The sequence below is a fragment of the Coregonus clupeaformis genome, unplaced genomic scaffold (genome assembly GCF_020615455.1).
Source record: "Coregonus clupeaformis isolate EN_2021a unplaced genomic scaffold, ASM2061545v1 scaf0543, whole genome shotgun sequence".
Lineage (NCBI taxonomy): Eukaryota > Metazoa > Chordata > Actinopteri > Salmoniformes > Salmonidae > Coregonus > Coregonus clupeaformis.
Window position 1 is genome coordinate 175,393 of NW_025533998.1, and position 6,782 is coordinate 182,174.

Below are 6,782 nucleotides of genomic sequence, written 5' to 3' on the forward strand. Positions count from 1 at the left end.
CCCAGGTCAGGTAATGACCTGCTAGGTGTATGTAGAAATATGGATAGAGGAAGATGGCAACAATGACCATTTTATCCAGGAGCCTCTAAAGGCACCCAGGGGGAGAGATAATGACCTGCTAGTCTTATCCTAAATAATAAGGGGGGATTCTGCAGTGAGATTTAAAGACAGGACTTAGACCTGTCTGCATAGGTAAACCTTAGATAAAACCCTATATTGCTATATTCACCTTTCTATTAATGGTGTATCTAACCGGAGTAACCCAGCAAACAGCTAACGTTCCTGTAAGGTTCTGTGACAGCAAACAGCTAACGTTCTTGGGCCCGGTTTCCCAAAAGCATATTATGTCACGCCCTGGCTCTGGGGACTGTATGTTGAGCCAGGGTGTTAGTTTCTTTGTGTAGTGTCTATGTTTCGTTTTCTATGTTCTGTTCTAGGTTATGTGTTTCTATGTTGGCCGGGGTGGTTCTCAATCAGAGGCAACGTGAATCAGCTGTTGCTTGTTGTCTCTGATTGGGAACCATACTTAGGCAGCCTGTTGTGCACTTGTGTTTTGTGGGATCTTGTTCCGTGTAGGTTTGTGTTATTGACCGAGGACTTCACGTATCGTTTTGTTGTTTTTGTTGCTGTTTGAAAAGTACCTATTCAAGTATGTACTCATATCATGCTGCGCCTTGGTCCACTCATTATGACGATCGTGACATATTAAGGCTACGTTCATCGTTAAAGCCTTTGTAGGAGCATCGTTTCCCAAAACCATTGTTACTAAAGTTGCTCTTGAAAACGCTTGTTATTTAACAACTGCCTCAGACCACTCGTAGAACAGCTAAGTGCGTCGTTAGATGCTTTTTTCCCGTTCTGTGTCACTTTAGACACAGAAGATATCCGCTAAACACAATATCAAGATGTTTATCTGTCTTTCTGTGACCCCGATAACTTCAGAACGAATGTGACAGTGACTACAAATACAAAGCTGCCCATTTCTTTGCATAACAAGCGAAGGATATAAAGACTCTTCCAATGAAAACCGAGATGACTGTATTAAAAGATAAATACATTATAGGCTACATAGACCCTATATACTTGAATGATATTGAAGTCAAATTCATGATAATTCAATTGAGTTTTATTCAGCTATTTGTACGCTACTGTCTGTCGTTTTTGTCTCAATATATGTTGATGTGTAACACGTGCACAATGATGTGCCAAATCTTGATTTTAGTGCATTATTATAGCGTAAGCATTCGAATAAGCCACCTCAATATTTGCAGCCATAGGTGATAATATATCTCTAGGAGCTGATCCGTCATCAGTATTATGGAATAATTATAATGTTAAAAGTAAGATTGGAAAGGGAGAACGCTGATCCAAGAGCAGTGCTTCCTTTCTTTCGATCCTATCAGTATCGACACATGCCTCAACGACACACTTAGCAAACGTTCTCTCTGCGTGGTGTTTTGGGAAATGCATGTTACATCTTCGGCCGCTGTAGGAAAGATGCATAATTAAAACAAACATAAGCCTAAGTTCCCAGCGCTATTGGGAAACCGGGCCCTGGACAGTTCCGTGACAGCAATCAGCTAACGTTCCTGAAATGTTTCTTTACAGAAGTCAGCTCCCATTTAACTTCCTGGTCATGTAGGAAATCTAACAGAGGGAAACGATGCTGGTGCAAAGGATTATGGGCTTTTGTCTGACCTTTAAGCCTACTGCTCCTGTGTAGAGCAATGAGGATCCCAGAGCAGAGTAGGAGACTGTAGCCAGACTGGCAACGTTCAACACATTTCCAATATCCATATTCATAAAGGCGTTCAACCATCACCTGTTTTCCATTGATCTACATTTGTATGTGGGAAGCTGACAGATGTATGAGGATGCGTTTAGTCTTCAAACGACACTGTGCTGCCCTGAGGAGGCGCAGCGAGTAGAGAGCAAAACTCTCTGTTAGTCTCTGTCTGGGCCACTCACCTGGCTGTCAGTGATCACTAAACAATGTCTCCACCTGAACGTTCATTGAAGTGCTCATTTGGAACGGCTGTATTGTATTGGTGTGTGTTTAGATGAATATCCTATGATTCAAACGCAATCCAGTGATCCTCTGTGGCTAGGATAGTAAGCCACAGTGAAGCTGTTAGATATTTGTTTGACTATTCACCTTCCTGTAATTAGTGATTCTGAAAGGTAGTAAATGGGAATGGTTTGATTTATTGCATCCATAGTGATGACAGTCGGACATTTTGTCTCTTCTCATGTTCAACCAACAGTGCCTTTGGCTCTGAACTTCGAGCATATGACAAACCACCACCCCGCCCCCTTCCCATCTTTCAATGTCCAGACACCCGCTTCACCTTAACTGTGATAAAAGTCTGATTAGTAATTACGAACAGGGCCCCATGTATATGGCCTTAATTAAGAGGAATATACTGGAAGAGGAAGAAGGCAGTGGAAGAGGAAATCATCCCTTCTTGATTGGCTTTAAAGGGACAATCAGCTGTTGAAACAATAACAAAGCATACTCCCTGCCACTGTTTTGTTAAAAAGCTGAGGGATGGGGCTGGAGATATTTAACCATTTACATGATATCAAAATAATATTTAAATGTTTTGTTTGTTTACATTTACGTTGTTTACAAACATTGGAGTAAAACCATCTTATATTTTGGGTTCTGATGGGGTATGACAGTTGAACTAAGCTCATGAGGCATTTCTATTTTTCTTCAAGAATGAATGGGTGCATATTGTTAATTTATATGTCCAAAAACGGATGTAGCAAGTGCAGATTGCCCCTTTAAGTATTTAAGCTTTAGGCTGTGACTGAGTCTGAGTCATGGTAAACTTAGTGACACTTTACGGTTACTTAACTTTAACCTGAGGACCGTTTCCTGACAGACACATCAATGAGAGTTGGCAGAAAAGCTCTCCCCAACTTCAAGGGTACACCGGAAGGTCGAATATCATGTTAAATGGTGTACTGGCCTTGGGCAACAATACTGGAAAAAATTCCCTAATTTAACCTTCTGTCAGAATCTGAAGCTTTTCAACTCCCCAAATGTGGAAGTGATCAGACAACATCATATGTGAATCTGCTAACCCCAACTAGACCCACTCAAATATTACTGGCTTCAAAGAGGATTTGAACTGAAGACATGAGAAGAGAAGAGGGCTCATATCTAATTCACAAACCCAGAAACACACTCAGGGTGTGAGGTTAACAAGAGCCTCGCATGTGGTTTGCTCAGAACAATGAATTCATATCACCCACTCCAACCAAGGTTATAGGGGTGGAATCATTTAAAAAACTATCCAGAGAGTTGGAATACTACATGTACATTGGTACAGTGAACTTTTATACTTTCAATTGATATAGTACTTGAAGGACATTAAATAATCAAATATTGGGCTTACTTAGTACTCCTTGGTTGTATTCCACATCCTAGTACTGTAGGTGTCGAGACTGATGATTTGGAGACCTGAGATCAACTTTGAAGTAAAAAAAAAAAACGATCTTGCCTTTAGAGAACTTTACCGTTATGTGAATCTCTTCTCTGTTTCATCAATAAGTCACTGTTTGGAGAAAATCAGAGTTGATGAAATAATGGGATGTGCATATTATATCATACCGAGCTAATAAAAAGTTACCTACATAAACCACTGTGTCTCACGGTCATATCGGAGCTTTTTGTGATGAATAATCCAATGGTTTGACCTTATTCTTTCCCTTTCAATGTCACTGTAGGCAATAAAAGTAACACTTCAACAACAACAGACATTCATTTGTTGGTGAGGCAGTGAAATATGTTAATGCTGTTTCTGTTTATGCCGTATGGATGCGCTAACCTTTTCCGCCCACGCAAAGGCTGTTTCTCCCAGCTAATGTGCTTAGTGAGCGCCGCTGTTTATGTTTCTAACCTGCAGGTTCTCATCTCTATGTTAAATGGTCTCCATTTATAAAAGAACAAGTAACATTCTTTTAAATGGCAGGATACAGCCTTTGATGTTCAGAAATAGCAACTGATCTATTGAGAGAGAGAGAGAGAGAGAGAGAGAGAGAGAGGTCTTCTCTACCTTTTTTATTTCAACCTTTGAATGAGTTTGAGGTTTGAAGAGTGAAGCCATCATTTATTATACATAGACTGTTTTATTTGATTTTGCGAGGTCACATTTCATTTCGTGGTCAAATGTTGATATAGAATGGATGGTATTACTTTGGGAAATAGAAGTGGAGGAAGTGATTGTTTCAATGGCCAAAAAAAGCCAAGGGATATTTTATAATAGAAGAATGATACAGTGGACTCTCTAAACTGGTAACTAGAATGTACCTATTATACACACTGATTCTTACACACAAGCCCCAGTTCAACTCCCATTATCTCCTTCTCCCTCCATATATCTCTATCTGTCTGCATCTCTCTCTCACTCCTCTCTGTCTCGCTCTCCCATGGTTGACCACCGTTGCATGTGAATGAGCTGAAGGTGGCATTAGCTTAAATCTTTCCCGGAGACGCCGCTGGTTCCTATTAGAGAGAACATAAATCAGGCTGGCGCTGCATGGCATGGTATGGAGCCCCCGCGGGCATGGTGCCAGGCTCACGTGGCAGTGGCACCCACACTCTGCTCATTACTGTCACCATACAAGCTGTCCTAGAGGGTTCCTGTCTGGAGACAGCTAGGCTGGAACGATGCTGTTAGTCTATTCCCTGACATGACCAAAACTGTGCTTAGGAAACCACTGCAGGCATTATGGTGTAATGTTGGATTGTCACCAGACTCTGTTCACCTTTCAATACCTGGGCATCAGCTTTGATGTTTATCTCCCTTGGATAATATGCACTCAATAACACAAACCTGTAGAAACAGATTTGAGCACATCTGTGCGTGTATGAGACAACATTCCTAAGGAAAGAAAATAATTAGAATTGGAACAGTCTTCTCTGCCTGAGAGGACAAACTGAGATTAAAAGTCAAAATGTCTGAATGCAGATATTAAAATCTTTTTTTTCTGCTATAGGCCACATCACCCTGTATCCCTCCGCTGGCTTTCATCTGAAGCTTAGCAAGGTTAGACCAAGCCAACAGTTGAATGGTAGACCACCTGGGAAAATGAGGTTGCTGCTGAAAATGGTGTTGGAGGGTGAGTAAAGGTCAGTAGAGGTTACTCATCAGTCTGGTCTGAAGGAAACCTTGAATCACCCAGGGAAGTGATGAGGACCCTGTCCTGCAAAGAACGTTCAGGTCCTGTTCCCAGCCTTGACAAGTCTTGTTGCACATAAAATAGGCTATAGTCCTAGTCAAAACGAGGAGGGTGCATTTTCAGGCAGAAAAGTAATGTGGTGTTGAAAGGTCAGCAGACCATACCAAAGCAATGAACCAGTCTCTTTATCACGTAACCTATATGAGTAAATTGCTAGGATAATTAATACTAATGCTGTCACTTCTACAGCTGCTGCTAATGTTGATGATGATCATTATTGATGAGAGGCAACAATTTGAAGATGACATGTCTTTAATCAAGAATTTGAGCTGATCCTGCAACTTCTGGGCTAAGTGCACGAACACGAGGGTGATTAAGGCCAAAAGTGAACATCTTAAAAACACTTAGTCTGACTTGTCACCCCTCCAAGTCCCTGCGGAGACTTCCTGGTGAAATATATATATATATTTTTTGTCATTTAGCAGACACTCTTATCCAGAGCGACGTACAGTTAGAGTGCATACATTTTTCATACTGGCCCCCCGTGGGAATCGAACCCACAACCCTGGCGTTGCAAACGCCATGCTCTACCAACTGAGCTACACGGGGCCCTAAAGGTTAAATTGCTAAAGTAAGTAAATAAAAGCCAGTGGTGCTTGGTTTTAACAGGAGGCTACTGCCATTGGCTGTAAACTATGAAAGCTTTAAAACTCTACCCCCTCTAAACCCCTCTCTGGTGCCCCTCTTCTCGAAACTGGGTTTGATTTATAGAAGCAGGGCATTTCTCTCCACAACCCCCTCCTATAACCCTACCACACACTTTTCCTGCCTTACTCTCCCACAGTCAAGTCCCATTAGCAGTGGGGCTTGTGTATCTATACAGCCCCAGGCCCACCAGTACATTTCTAAATGAAGACCAAATGTTGGTTTAGGGGGTAGGAGGGGGACGGCACGGAAAGAGTGGGACTTGGTAGTTCATTTGGGGAAATAAGCTTGGTGTGAGGGTTAGGGGAGGTGGGGAGCACCCAGGGGGTGATTATATAGATTTGGGGATATCGTGGGAGTGCAGGGTGAGGGATTATAGCTCATAAGTGTTGACACACTGAGAGGCGGGTCATGGGGAGAGAAAAATGTGCCTCTTGTTCAACATAGACGTGTATGTGCTAATTATTCTAAAAGCTGTGTGTGTGTGTTGCTATGAATGTCTATCTATAGTGTATTCTACATCAATGTATTCTACACATTTATTCAATACACATGATACTTTATCTAAATGTATGTTTCCCCTGTAAAACATTAGTTGGAGGTAGTTCCCAGAAAATATTTAAGATGGGAAGCTTCATTGCATGCAATCTGCAATGAAGTGTAGAAATTCAATGTGGTCTCATGGGTCCAATTTTATTGAATCGAAAGTTGCCTGCTATGTTCAAGAAAAAATGAAGGATCTTGAAACAATTACCGGACCACAACAATATACTGTATGTACATGGTCATCATCATTCATCATAATTTGATAGTAGACATAGAACATCTGTGAAGACATTTTCACTGGAAAAACTGTGCGGAAAAACAACGATTAAATATAATAATAC